Source organism: Rhincodon typus, chromosome 9 (assembly GCF_021869965.1).
Source record: "Rhincodon typus isolate 14 chromosome 9, sRhiTyp1.1, whole genome shotgun sequence".
Taxonomy (NCBI): domain Eukaryota; kingdom Metazoa; phylum Chordata; class Chondrichthyes; order Orectolobiformes; family Rhincodontidae; genus Rhincodon; species Rhincodon typus.
The window spans coordinates 70,549,555-70,564,588 of NC_063340.1; the positions used below are offsets into that span (position 1 = coordinate 70,549,555).

At 40.9% G+C, this 15,034-nt stretch overlaps 1 protein-coding gene across 1 annotated transcript in view; it reads right to left on the reverse strand.

Annotated features, from left to right (window-relative positions):
- LOC109938368 (ALK tyrosine kinase receptor-like) overlaps window positions 1-15,034 on the reverse strand; it is a 532,290-nt gene that overhangs the window by 497,141 nt on the left and 20,115 nt on the right. The gene's annotated exons all lie outside the window — the stretch shown is intronic.

The following is a 15,034-nucleotide window of genomic DNA, read 5'->3' on the forward strand; positions in this document are numbered from 1 at the left end:
GTGAGGGGGATCATTTGTTTAGCTTGTACCCTATCAAGCTCCCTCACTGAATATTTGCATGGATAGATCACATGGGCCATATGAAGCAGAGAAAAATTGCTATAATCTAGTACAGCTCTCACTATACAACCTGACAGTGAAAAATGACCATTAACAGAAATATGAAAACTTTTAAATCTCCAGGAGGTTATTCTGTTATAAAAACAAACATAAAACCTTCTGTTCATACTTCTAATCATTTAATAGATTCCTTAAGTTGTCAAATAAACGGTGAATTCAGATCCCATTACTGAGATAACTTTAAATTCTGAAACTCAGCCAAATATTCATAATGAATAGACTTGAGGGAAAAGTCACCAAAGCACAGAATTCAACTGCTCAAACAGATGCTTTACCAGTTTGTTTGTTAATCAAAGCAGCTCAACAGAGGTTTTTCCTAAATAATCGTGAAAACTGCAGCCAGTTTTATTTGTGGTTTAAAAACCAGGGAATTTTAAAAAAAGACTTCAGAACATGACAGGTTAACTGATGAAAGGTGTCATCATTCCCTCACCCCTGACACCCTGCATTAACACACAACACTATCTCACCTTCACTTACCAGTCAAATGGATCCCTTGGCCATTGCATGCCTCTACTGCAATGTATTAACAGCTGCAGCCAATGCTCCCATTGGCACAGTCTATAAGCTGCTGGTCTGTTGGGTAGGGATCATTCCTCAGAGGCCTGAATCCCAGGGAAAGTCCAAAGTTACCCAGTTAATCCAGTCAGAACTCAACATCACAAGTCGTGATGGAGGTTTCCCATTTGATCACCAACTGATGGGACATTCCCACGTTAATGATGTTAGAGTCTGCCCTGTTGATTTTAGTGGTCATGATCACAGTTACTTAATACAGGTAGTCAACACTTTATCGCGATAGTTTATTGAGTTTGCTAAGAAGCAGAGGTTTAGTTATGATATATTAGTTAATTTGATAAAGAAAGTATATGACTGTGACAATTGGAGGATGGTTTGCTGATACCAGAGGACAAGGAGGCTGTTGGTGCAGATTGGGTTGGTCTTTTCAAAGTGGTTGGGGCAGCATCCTGCCCTCTAACCGAGCTGCTTAGGAACTCTTCCCTTAGTCTTCCTCCTCTTCTTTAGGTCCATCTGCCTGATGAGGACTGCTTGTTGAAGACCGTTCTCGAGGAACCTGCCAATAAGAACTGCTACCCACAAGGTCTGCTTGATAACGACTGCCCAAAGAGAACTGCTCTCTGCCCCTAAGCACTTATTGTTATATCATATTTCTTGGGGCAGATTATTTTTTCCGTGTCAGTAAACTGTCTGAACATTTTTGGCCAGAGGCCATGGGACAACAACTTCATCAGATGCCCATCATCCCTTTGCCCACTTCCACCTGAAGGGTAGTTTTCATTCCTTTAAGAACAAAACCTTCCTATTTTCAAAAACAATGCACCGATTTATAGGTTACATTTGGCGCCAGATAAATTGTCGACATTTCTTCAATGTGTATTGTGATCTCTATGTTTCTAGTAGTTCTTCCCTTTTGTTTTCCAATGCTAGAATTTTTATTTGTTAATTACTGCTGTAATAGCTGCTAAATGAAAACGCATGCTACACAGTTAACACTAAGAAAATGCAGTTTTTAAGGGACCCCAATATCCAACAGCGACACAGTTATTCAAGAGAGAATGGAGAGAGAAAACACAGAACTGAGGCCAATTAGCCCGATGCCTATCCAGGCAAAATGCTGGATCTATTATTAAATAAGATTTAACAATGCACTTGGAAACTTATAGTATGATCAGTCAAATTTAAAATGGTTTCAAAAAAGTGACGTCAGGTTTGGCAGCTGTGACAATAAAATCAGCATGGGATGCGAATTTAGTGGAGCAGCCAACATTTGTTGCCTATTCTCAATTAGCTTGGAATCGGCTTGCTAGGCCATCCCAGAGGGCAGTTAAGAGTCAGCCCTATTGCTTGTTTTCATTTTAACAGATGAATTAAGGTTTTTTTTTGAAGATTTCGCAATTGGTTTAGATAAAGGGAACCATTAGATGTAGTATACTTGGGTTTCCAAAAAGCTCTTGATAAAATGATGCACAAGATGTTTAATACACAAACTGGAACTGAGTGTCACTATGCTCCTGACCTCATTACGGTCTTGGTCCAAGCATGGATAAAAGAGCTGCATTTTACAAAGTAAGTGTAGCACTGAGGACCCCCAGAAAATAACTGAAGTCAACAGGAATTGGGGAAAAACTCTGTACTGGTTGGACTCCTATCTAACATAAATGAAGATGATTGTGGCTGTTGGAAGTCAGATCTCTTAATTCCAGGACATTACTTCAGGAATTCCTCAGGTTGTGTGCTAGGCCAAACTATCACCACCTATTATTATCAATAACGCTCCTTCTATCATAAGGTCAGAAATTGTGATGTTCACTGGTGATTGTACAATGTTCAGTACCATTCACAACTGCTTAGGTGCTGAAGCAGTTCGTGTTCAAATGGAGCAAGATGTGGATATCAGTCACATAACATTTACACCACATAAATGCTAGACAATGGCCATCTCTAAACAGAGAGAATTTAACCATCTGCCATTCAATCTCCACTATCTACATCCTGGGGGTAACTGAACTGGACTAGATATATAAATACTGTGGCTACAACGGCAGGTTAGAGTTTGTGAATTCTGTGATGAGTAACTCACCTCCTAACTCCCTAAAGCCTGTTTAACATCAAGGAACAATTAGGAGTGTAATAGAATACTTTCCACATACTTGGGATCAACATGGCACCAACAGCACTGAAGTAGCATGACACCCTCCAGGATAAAGCAGCACACTTAATCAGTTCATTATCTATGAATCTAAACATTCTGTCCCTTCATCAATCCTCAGTGGTAGCATTGTTTACTATATACAAATTGTTTGCAATATATATTGTTTACTATATACAGGGGATGTGTGTTAAGTTGAATGACTTATTTTTTTCTCCTGTTCACTCCACAGCAGAGGAATTTCTTAAGTTTTCTTATCTCTTTTCCCTTCTGAAACAGGCTGTGACATGTTCCCCTCAAACCCTGTTTGTGAAGTTCAATTTTTAACTGACCCACATCAAACACTCTTAAGTCCTAATTGTCTCTCTTGAGGTTGAATCAAAATTACAGTTCACTAATGCAATCAAACCCAGGGATGATTCATAAAATATACATGCACACAAGCACACAAGGAAGAGAAAGAAAAACAGAAAAAAAGCAAAGAAAAGGTGTTATGACTAAAACCAACAAAAATCAAAGATATGGCATTAATTAATATGATGCGTTGAGTTGTTGCAGTTGGCTGAACTTGCAGGATCTCTTTGCATGTTGGTGAAGTCATAACAGTATGAGGTTAGTCCACTTTTCCAGAGAATATCAGATTCCTTCCAAAAACCAGGGTTTGAAGATGTTGAGACTTGAGACAGATTTAGTTCACCCTGGGGTCTGAGTGTGGTGTGAGCAGGACTGAGCTGTTTAGCAGATTGATGTTAACAGTAACTAGATTCTTATTACATTGATACAGGAACATCCGTAAATTACAATTAATCTCTCCAGAAGCCAGGGTGGGGCATGAGGCAGTGACTTCAGTTATGTGAATGTCCTGGGATGAGTTATAAATTAACTTAATGAGGAGATTCTATGTCTCTGGTAAGGATAATAGTTCATTTGTTTGTGACCAAGGATGAGCCATTAGTACCACATCAAGCATAATGAGTTCCAATAGTTCCTTTTTGTACTGAACTGACTGGGTGAGACAGCTTGTCACCTGGTCATTTGGTTATTTGTGGATGGCTGAGTCCATAAAATACAAGGGTTTGACATTCCGGAAGAATGGCACCAGCTTTGTCCTGGTCTTTTGCGGATCAAAACTTTGCTAAAGTAAAGCCCACCTATATAATGTGATCAGTGGTTTTTTAGTTCACAAAGTTCATTTTAAAATAAATAAGGTACTATAGCTCTTCAAATGAATCCATGATCTCTCTTCAAGAGTTGTGGGTATGACATAAGATACACTGCTGCAACTCACCAAGGCTCCTCTGACAACACCTTCCAAACCCATGTCCTCCACTATCTAGAAAGGCAAGAAATAATGACACTTGGGTACACTACCAACTGGAAATTCCCTTCCAAGCTGAATAGTTGCCCTGATTTGGAAATATGTTGTCATTCCTTCACTGGCGCTGGATCAATAGCCTGGAACTCACTTCCTAATAGCAATGTTGGTCCATTCGCAACACATGGACTACAGTGTTCAAGGAGGCAGCTCACCACCACCTTCTCAACGGCAATCATGGTCAGGCAACAGGAACTGATCCAGCCAGCAATGCTCATATCCCATGTAAGAATAAAAGAAAAACTGAATCCTCTACAGAACTCATGTGACCTCATCCTCTGGTAAGCTGGCACCTGCACAAGCCTGGTGTTGTGACCTGGCTGTGGGTTCTTCATTACTGGTGACTAAGCATGTGTAGGTCCTACTTCTATCTATCCATTAAATTACACACGGTGTTAAGATCTGAACCAGTGCCCGTGATTTGTATGTCAATTGACAGTGTTTCTACGTCATTGTTGTCTTCTTATCCTATCATAATATATGGCCCTTCCACCACTGCTAGATCACATGGCAGTTCGTTAGAATCTGAAAAAAGGTACAAGGTGGAACAAAGTTAAACAATACATACTTACACCATCTGGAACTTCTACCACAGAAGAAAGTGTGGGGTGAGTGAGAAATGGAACGTAAGAAGGCAGGATTGGGTCTAGGCATGCAACATATTCAATGGACTCAGCCCTGTCAAGAGCAATGGCTTCAGCAATGCCCACTCCCACGTTGGCAAACACTGTCCCCTCTATCAAGGTGAGGACAAGTGTCTGGTTGTGTGTCATTTGACTTGCAAGGGAAAGAGAAATGTTTCAGTGAATGAAGCACAATCTGATTGGGTGATATGACTGTGGTGGTTGAATAATTGGCAGTGAGTGCAAACAGTGAGAGGTGAAAGTGAGAACTGTTAAGAGTCTTAAGGTGAAGCGAAGCCATGAATGTTGACTAACAGTCGTGGTTAATACAGACTGTTGATCAATGAGTGATGAGTGTGCAGTGAATTGTGCAGTGTCTAAAGCTAATTGTACATTTGGTGTGATATGGCATTTGAAGATATATTAGCTGACCTTGAACACTCATGTGTTATAGGAAGGACAAAGAGAGAGATCAGGAGAGATTTACAAGAAAGCTGCCAGGCATTGAAAATTGCATCTATGCAGAAAGATTGGATAGGTTATTGTTATTTTGTTTAGAACAGAGAAGGTGGAGGGGTGGCTTAATTGATGGACAGATATTTCTCCTATAACATGAATTGGCTGTAGCGTGATTGATGAATAGTGGATGCTGTTTGGATAATGCAAACTTTCTACTGCACAGTATAGAGATTTTCTATAGCAATTTCTCTATAATACGATTTTCTTTGGCTATTTTCTACAGCGTGATTTTCCATACCGTGAGATCACAAAAGAACTCAACTATGGCTTTATAGGAGAAATACCTTGTATACAAATGATGATCAAATTAGTTAGAGCAGCTGTTTCCCCAAGTGGAGCAGGGGATAGGGGTTCTTCTGGTGCAGTGGTAGTGTCCCTGCATCTGAGCCAGAAGGCTGGGTCCAAGTCCCAGTTGTGGTGGAAATGTCTAACAACATGTCTGAGCAGGTTGATTCAAAATATTGACTGTGGACGGGAGCTTGTGATGCAGTGGTATTGTCCCTACCTCTGAGCCAGGATCCCCAGGTTCAAGTTCCATCTACTCCGGAGGTGTGTCATCTCTGAAAAGGTGGGATTGGAAAATACTTTACTGGGGATACAGTGCTGAAGGATTAGAGGGGACATGAGGAAAGACATTTTCACCCAGATGATGGTGGGTGTCTGGAATTCATTGTCTGGTTGCTGGTTGAGGTGGAAACTCCCATGTCACTTAAAAAAAAACTTGGATCTGCACCAGCACTGATGCAAGTTCCACCAGTGGCTGGAATGTGGGATTTTTAAATTAACTTATTTTTCTAATAAACCTGCAGTCACAATGGGCTGATTGGTCTCGACCTGTGCTGTGGATTTTCTAGGATCCCATGTGAAATTGTTAAAATTTTTATGGCAGTGTATCGAGGCCTGTGGAGATTGATCCTGGCTATTGACCGTCTCGAACATTCAGCCTTACCACCTTGGCCGAATGTGTCTGAAGGATTGCCTCTTCTCCTGTGGATACAGATCATCTCTTCACCTTTGCACTTCTTCCACCAGTGTAGAGTCCAGAACCTTGGAGCACGCTCTCTCCCATGTTATGCCATTATTTAGTCGTGTTCTATATCACAGTGAATTGTACAAGGAGTTCCACAATGCTCAGGGCAGTGGTTAGCATTCGTTTTGTCTGGGCGTGTGCACTTGCCCTGCAAGCAGGAGGGAAGTGTTTCACTGACTGTGCAGCCACCTCTTCAGGCAATGCGACATTGGTGGCTTTACGTGGCATAGGTTAGCTTTAACCTATCCAAACTCCTCACGAATATACCATCCTCCCAAACCCACCATGGGCATGGAGACACTGAACAAGGCAGTTTGCGCCGCCTGCCTGCATTTCGTATGCTGCCTGCATCATTCTTAATTGGTGTGGACAATCTGACATTGTGGCACCCATTCCAATTTTTAGGGGCTATCCTCTTTATTCTAGCCCTGCCCATCCTTCCAATGTTCTTTCTCGAGAACAAACTTCAATGTGGTTGCATCAACTGTTCCACATTCCCTAACATGTGTTTGTATTTTGATGCCTCAACATAGGGCTGTATTGCTTTTCACTTACTACTATTACCATCCTTTCTATGAAAACTGGCAGATTGCAACTGCATGGTTTGAAAACTGTTACAGCTCAGTAATACAACAAATTCATCTTGTATGAGAAAACACCATATATTGCCAGGAAACAGCAGGCCACTGAAAGAGCAAGCACAAGCATCTGCATATTAAGTCATTAAGAAGAGGATGAACAGTCAATCACTGCCTCTTTGGATTGGAGATGCCAGCTTCAGTGTGTCTTCAGTTGCTTTAGCTTAAATGTCACTTCGCATGCTTCCCTGTCACCTTCAGTCACCAGACTCCTTATAATGAAGCGACAAAGTATCTATGTTAGAAAATTCATTGCTCACGCCTCTCCAGGCTTGTACTAAATACTGTTGTTCTGTTTAGCACTCACCATCGAGACAGAAGGTTATAGGTTCAAGTAAATGTTACTTATCACTGGTCATCCCAAGCCTGGATATTGTCCAGAACTTGCAGCACTTGGAAATGGACTGCTTCAGTATCTGAGGAGTTGCTGATGGTGCTGAGCATTGCACAATCATCAGTAAACATCCCAGCTTCTGACCTTATGATAGAGGAAAAGTCATTGATGTAGCAGCTGAAGATGGCACAGCCTAGGACACCAGCCTGAGGAACTTCTGCAGACATGTTGTGGAGCTATGATGACTGACCTCTGTCAACCTCAACCATCTTCCTTTGTGGCAGGTATGACTCTAGCCATTGGAGAGATTTCCACCGATTCATACTGACTTCATTATTGCTATAGCTCCTTTATGCCACACTCAGCCAAATATGGCCTTGATGTCAAGGACAGTCACTCTCACCTCATGTTTGAATGAAGGCTCTAATGAGGGCAGGGTTTGAGTGACCCTGGTGGAATCCAAACTGGGTGTCACTGAGCAGGTTATTACTAAGCAAGTGCTGCTTGATAGCACCATGGATGACTCTTTGCATCACTTTACATTAGAGTAATAGGACCATAATTGGCTCAGTTAGATCTGCCCTGCTTTTTGTGTACTGTCCATAGCTGGAAAATTTAGCTCATCATCTGGTAGATGACACAGTTGCAGCATTACTGGAAGTGGCTAGGAGTGTGTTAAGTCCTGGAGTACAAGCCTTCAATACTATTGCTGGAATGTTGTCAGGGCCTGTAGCCTTTGTAGCATCCAGTGCCTCCTACCGATTCTTGATGTAGTGTGGAAAATATCACAGTCAATTTGCAAATAGCAAGCTCCCACCAATAGCAATGCAATTGTGACCATTTATCTGGCTTGTGATGTTGATGGATGGATACATATTGGCTAGGACACCAGAAATAATTCCCCAGCTCTTCTTCAAAATAGCGCTCGGGATCTTTCACATCCACCCAAGAAACCGGTTGAATGCTGCGTACTGCATTGGAATGTCAGCTGTACTTTTTGCGCACGACCCTATAGAGTGTGACTCATACTCACAACCTTCTGATTCAGAGGAGAAAGTCCTGCCAAGTTAGCCACAGCTAGCATCTGGAAAGAAGTTAGGGTTTAGAGTTACAACATTTAAAAGGCATCTAGATGTGTATATGAATAGGAAGGGTTTAGAGGGATATGGCCAAATGCTGGCACATGGGGCTAGTTTAATTTATCTGTTTTCCATGGATGTGTTGGACCCAAAGGTCTGTTTCCATGCTGTACGTCTCAATGACTAGGATAATTCTGATCAGTACTTAATGCATTTCTGAAGCTTTTTCTACTTAGTATTTCTTGCAAAAACCCAGCTTTAAGATGTATTCTCGTAAGTAAAAGATCAACCAGAAGAAATCTTTCTGGATGCATTTATAATGTCTTTTCAATAGCACTACATATAGTCAACCTCTTTCTCTCCTCATAAGAAATTTTCCCTTCCTACTATAAATGAGGAAGAACATTCTGCTCCATAAAACTGACAAGTGTGTAAGTTGTAACAATGAAGATTTAAAACCTCTATTCAGAGACAAACTCTCCAAACCACTGGCAGTCAAACTAAAGGACAGTCATTGCGTTCTGCTCGTGTTCATTCTTTTCCAACATCTCAGAAGTGGCACTTACTTTCCTAAGATTTTCCTTTCACTTTCAATCAATGGCGTTTTAAACATAAAATCAGGTGTCGCCTAACCAAAACTACTTGATTTTCCTTTTTCTCTTTCACAACATTGTTGACATCAAGCAATTTAGACCATGTTCACTTTGTTACATTTCTTAATTATACTAAAATAGAGTCATCCTTGACGTTTCATTGTTATTGTGTCCAGACTTGCAATGCTCTGAATTGGAGATTTTCACATATAACACTCACAAGACCATGACACTAAATCATAATTTTATTATTTTATGCATCTCTTTTTTAGAAAATGATATTTGCTGATTAAGTCTTTGAACTGTTGAAAGAAACATGATGACTAGGCAGCTGAAAAGTCCAGCTGCAATGAACAATAAAGAAACTAATGCTAGAAATTTTAGAGCAGACACATAAAAACCCGGTTTGCTAGTTCAAACCAAGTTAAATGACATTCCCTTTATATCCTAAGAATTACACCTCGCGTAAATCTACTGATAACCATAAATTATTATATACAGACATCCTCATATACATGGGAAGACAGAAGAAAAATAATTAAATGCTGTTAACATTGAGAAGCACAACAAATTCAACCTAAGGTACAAAGGCCAGTTCTCTGTCTCTCTGCAAGGTCCAATTGTTGTCCGTTCCCACAACTTCTTAACCTTGTTGCATGTATTGACGCACTGTGGAATTGCTATAGCAGGATTAATGTTCCCCTGTAGATGCTTCATAACTGTAAAGACACTGGCAGCATGAGATTTAGAAGATCAATGTGTGGCTGATACTCTGCGTTCAATATTTCATTCCTTTGTGCTGACTCAGGATTCTTTTCAAAGTCAACACACAAACAATCAATGGATCTGCCTGTTTCTTGTTTATTTTCTCAGTTCCAGCAGATATTGCTGGCCCCCTTGTTGAAAGCAAATTCTCTTCAAGCAGACTATGACTGGTTCGTATTTGGCTTAGGGCTGAAAATATATAGAGTCAAGGATAAATTTAGCCTTTCAGGATCGCTGGTTAAACAAAGCTAAACATTGAACGGCACCCCTTGTATCCAGTAAAAGAACTAGAATGGACAGTTTTGTTTTTCAAAAGATTACTTCCACATGAAGAACAGTGAGGCTGCCAATAAGAATTGAATAATCTATACAAGATCACAAATTGCGAACATTGTTAACACAATGAGATATGATGCACCGTGAAGGATTCCTGTAGAATGATTTCCCTTCCTGGGATGATAAAACGTGTGATTGTAGAAATTATGTGTAGGTTTCCGAATTTGAAACCTTGCTTGCACTACAATCACTGTCTCAGATAGAGTAACATTAGTGGCACTACAATCGGCCTGCGCATGCCCAACAGGGAAAAAGCTGGACAAGTTCAGCTAAGACTCCCAATTCAGATTGCAGTGAAGTGAAGAAAACTATGTAAACTCAGAAGGAGAAAACTTTCAGTACAGCTGCGTTCCATCTCTCACTCCCCTTGTTATTGAATAATTTGGTGATACTTGCTGCCTGAGAGTATATACAAAGAATTAATATTTGGCTCAGGACCTGGAATGCCACTGTCGCCTTGGAATCAAAAGCTTACTTTTATCACTGCCATCAACGGCGTCCATGGAAATATCCGAAGGAAAAAGAATCCTAAACACTAGTACACAAATAAAAACAGTGTTTTCAGGCCATGCACTGTTTGACATAAAACATACTTACCTTAAGGTAGAATTTAAGTCAGCCTCCACCTTGAAAAATCAATACTTTTACCATACTATGTCTACAAAGCTCATGTACTTTGCTTTGCCCACTGACCCAACCAGCACTAACAAGTCACAAAGACCTACATCTCACACTGTTGGCTGGTGTTATGGTTTCTTATCCACAAACCATTGGGTATCATTTTGCTGGAAGTGGAATGGTGGAAGTGGTGAGGTTGACACCAAAGTTAGTCACACTCCAGAGAGAGGGTAGCCATCTGAAGCCATTTGAATAAATACCTAAAGAACTGTGAATGCTGGAAATCAGAAACAAAAAAAAACATAAATTGTTGGAAAGGCTCAGTAGGTCTGGCCGCATCTGCGGCCACAAATCAGAGTTGACATTTTGGGTTCAGTGAGGAGGAGTCATGCAGATTTCTGCTTGAAGAGGTGGGTTACTTTCAGCTCCAAAAAAAAGGTCCATCTTATCGGAGGTAAGGTTAGTAAGTTTGCAGATTGCACCAAAAGACGTGGTGTAGTGGACAGTGAAGAAGGTTATCTCAGATTACAACAGGATCATGATCAGATGGGCCAACAGGCTGAGGAGGAGCAGATAGAGTTTTAGATAAATATGAGGTGTTGCATTTTAGTAAAGCAAATCAGGGCAGGGTTTATACACTTAATGGTAAGGTCCTGGGAAGTGTTGCTGAACAAACAGACCTTGAGGTGCAGTTTCATAGTTCTTTGAAAGTGGAGCTGCAGGTATAACAAAGTAGTAAAGAAGGCATCTGGCGCAAATGCCTTTATTGGTCAATGCATTGAGTATAAGAGTTGGCAGGTTATGCTGCGGCTGTACAGGATATTGGTTAGGTCACTTTTGGAATACTGTGTTCAGTTCTGGTCTCCCTGCTATAGGAAAGATGTTGCTGAAATTTGAAAAGGTTCAGAAAAAATTTACATTGTACTGAAAACAAAACGTACTGGAGATCACAATGCGTCAGGCAGCATCCATGAAGAGAAAGCAAGCTGATATTTGGAGTCTAGATGACTCTTCAATTCTGATCAAGAGTCATCTAGACTTGAAACGTTAGCTTGCTTTTTCACCATGGATGCTACCTGACCCGTTGTGATCTCTAGCATTTTTGTCTTCAGTACAGATTGCAGCATATGCAGTAATTTGTTCCGACTTTACAAGGATGTTGCCACAGTTGGATGGTTTGAGCTATAGGGAGAGGCTGTATTGGCTGGGGCTATTTTCCCTGAAGTGTCAGAGGTTGAGGGATGACCTGATAGAGGTTTATAAAATCATGAGGGGCATGGATAGGGTAAATAGATAAGTCTTTTTTTCCAGAGTAGGGGGGTCCAAAACTAGAGTGCATAGCTTTAAGGTGAGAGGGAAAAGATTTTAAAGAGACCTAAGGAGCAAAATTTTCATGCAGAGGTTGGTATGTGTATGAAATGAACTGCCAGAGGAAGTGGTGGAGGCTGGTATAATTACAACATTTAAAAGGCATCTAGATGGGTACTTGAAAAGGAAGAATTTAGAAAGATGTAGGCCAACTGCTGGCAAATGGGACTACATTAATTTTGGGTATCTGGTCAGCATGGACGAATTGGATCAAAGGGTCTGTTTCCATACTGTACAACTCTATGACTCTATGCTGCAACAGTACCCCCAAGGAATTGCAGTTAAATGCTCAAGTGGTCAAGGTGTCAAAATGAACTCAGCGACAGTACTTTCATCTACGTATCAGAGCTTGTTAACTTCATTTGTCCCCAAACTTGAGAACATAATCTTAGCTGAACTCTGGTCGAACAGGAGGACAGGAGTATTCTCCCTCAATCAACACCACCAAAAGAAGTTAGTTGGTGAACTTTTACACACAGTAGCCATTGGTGGGAGTTCACTATGCGCAAATCTGCTTTTCAATATAAGAGTGACACACATCATTAACCACTTTGAGTAAAGTACTTTGAGACATGCTCAGGCAATGAAACATGTCAATGTTTTCAAAGCACTACTTAGTCCTCAACCCGATACTGTGTTCCTGAATATCCGTGTTGAGGATGAGCAACAGTGTTTTTGCAACACAAACAGCTTGTCCAATTTTTGAAACAAACAAGCAGGTCTGTAGCCATGCGCACATGTTCCACACAAAAGGAAGTCTTTTCAAGAAAAAGGCCTTGAATGGCAAAATTTGGCAAAGACTTCACTGCCAGTGGGGACACAATTCATGCCAAAGGAAATGCAATTTTCGAGGATTCGCCAAATCAGTTTTTCAGTATGTTAAGGAAAGTCACACACCAGCTGTCACACATTGAGTAATGCAAATTTCTGTAATACACTTAATGCCAGAGCATCTGGAGCTCTTAATTAATCTTTCCACAAATAAAGGCAGTGTTGTGATCTACAGCTTGACCGGGAAATGAACCAAATGTTCATTTCCAGCCTGTTGCCTTTGTCTCATAGTCTTAAAGGAGCAGTGAGAGGCTGAACTGTTTAGCATTCATTAGATATTAGGAGCAATGAATTCAGAAGTCTCTGGGTTGGCTGCAAAATCCCTGGCTGAGAGGTGCCTTTCTGGTCTGCCCTCCGGGGACCTGGTGAGAATGTCTAATAAAGTATGGAGCTGGAGGAACACAGCAGGCCAGGCAGCATCACAGAAGCAGGAAAGCTGACATTTTGGGTTGGGACCTCTCTTCAGTCCCGACCTGAAACGTCAGCTTTCTTGCTCCTATGATGCTGCCTGGCCTGCTGTGTTCCTCCAGCTCCATACTGTGTTATCTCTGACTCCAGCATCTGCAGTTCTTGCTATCTCTTAGTGAGAATGTATTATACTTTTGCCAAAAAGTAGTTGGAGATAAAGAAAAGCAAGTTTGATTCTGAAAAGAGGTGCTATAAGGCTTTTCTGTTAATTTGAGGTGATTGAAGCAATATTGTAAAGTAGGATTCTTGACTTGTAGTTGGAAACTTGATATAAAAGAGGGCAAGGTTATGTCTTCAGAAGACAAGAAGGGGCTTTGTGATTGTTTCTCCTCATCTTCTTCCAAATAAGTCACATCACAAAATTGGAGATTGGCACAATTAAAAGGTTTAAAAAAAATGAGCTTGCATTTATATAGCATCTTGAATATAGGAAATCATTAATGCCCAGGTTCTTCAAAGAGATGTAACTAAAGGTCAAACTCTGAGTGATAGAAAGGGCCTTTGTTGAAGAAAAGAGTTTGAAAGGAGCATTTTAAATCAGAAGTTGGATATGGAAAGACATTGGGAATTTCAAAATATTGGGTTTCAACAATCTTTAACACTAGAAATACAGGGATTGGAAATGTCTAAGATTCAGAGTTAGAGAAGTCAAGGGAACTGCATTTCTAAAGGGGATTACTGAAATGGTGAAGAACATGATCATGAAGAGATTTAAACACAATAATAAGAACTAGCTCAAAGTTATGAAACTGCAGGAAATCACTAATTTCAAAGCTCTCACTAAATCTGAGTGAAAAAGTTAATTGAATTGTTCCAACTACTGAGCCATTTGTTCAGATTTGAATCCTTTGGATGAGCCAAACAGGATTCCCAATTTTAACTAGTTATCACCCTGCTCTTGTCCTGAAAGTGAGGAGTGATGGGATGAGATGAGGGATCCAGCATCTCATAAGATTTTAACAGATAGAAGCAGGATTAGGTCATTCAGCTTCTTGAGCCTGCTCTGCTTTCAATAACATCAGGGCAGATCTGATGTTTCCTTCAACACTTTCTTGCTGTTCCCCATAACCACTGACACCCCTGCAGTTCAAATTTTTGCCTACCTCAGATTTGAGTATATTCAATGACTCAATCTCCAGGGCTCCCTTGGGAAAAGATCAAATGAGGCCCTCAGAGAAGAAATTCTTCCTCATTTCACTCTAAAATGGTGACCACTAGCTCCAAACCTATGTCTGAAACTATGGCCCCTGGCTGTGGTTATTCCTACACAGAGAAATATGGAGGTGAATTTTGTGGAAAAGCCGCAGATTCAAATGTCAGGGTTGAAATGTGTGCCGTTTCCTTTCTCTTCGAGTATTTTCTGCCAGGCAACCAGTCACAACAAGGAAGGTTCAAGGGTCACCCATTCACAATGTAGAGGCTTGAAGCAAGGCAGTGGAGACAGTGTCAACTGATGTTATCGCTCAGCTGGTGGCACCATACTTAAAGTGTTGCTAGATCTCCAATCAGGCTGACTGTCTCCGCAGTTAAAACTGACTGCCTTCCATATACTACTTCATGAGGTAGCTCAGATCGCTGCGCTCCTGCCTCTAAGCCAGTAGGTCCTGGGTTCAAGTCCCACTGCAGGGTAAGATGATCATGGAAAGAGCATCCATTCAGCACAAAG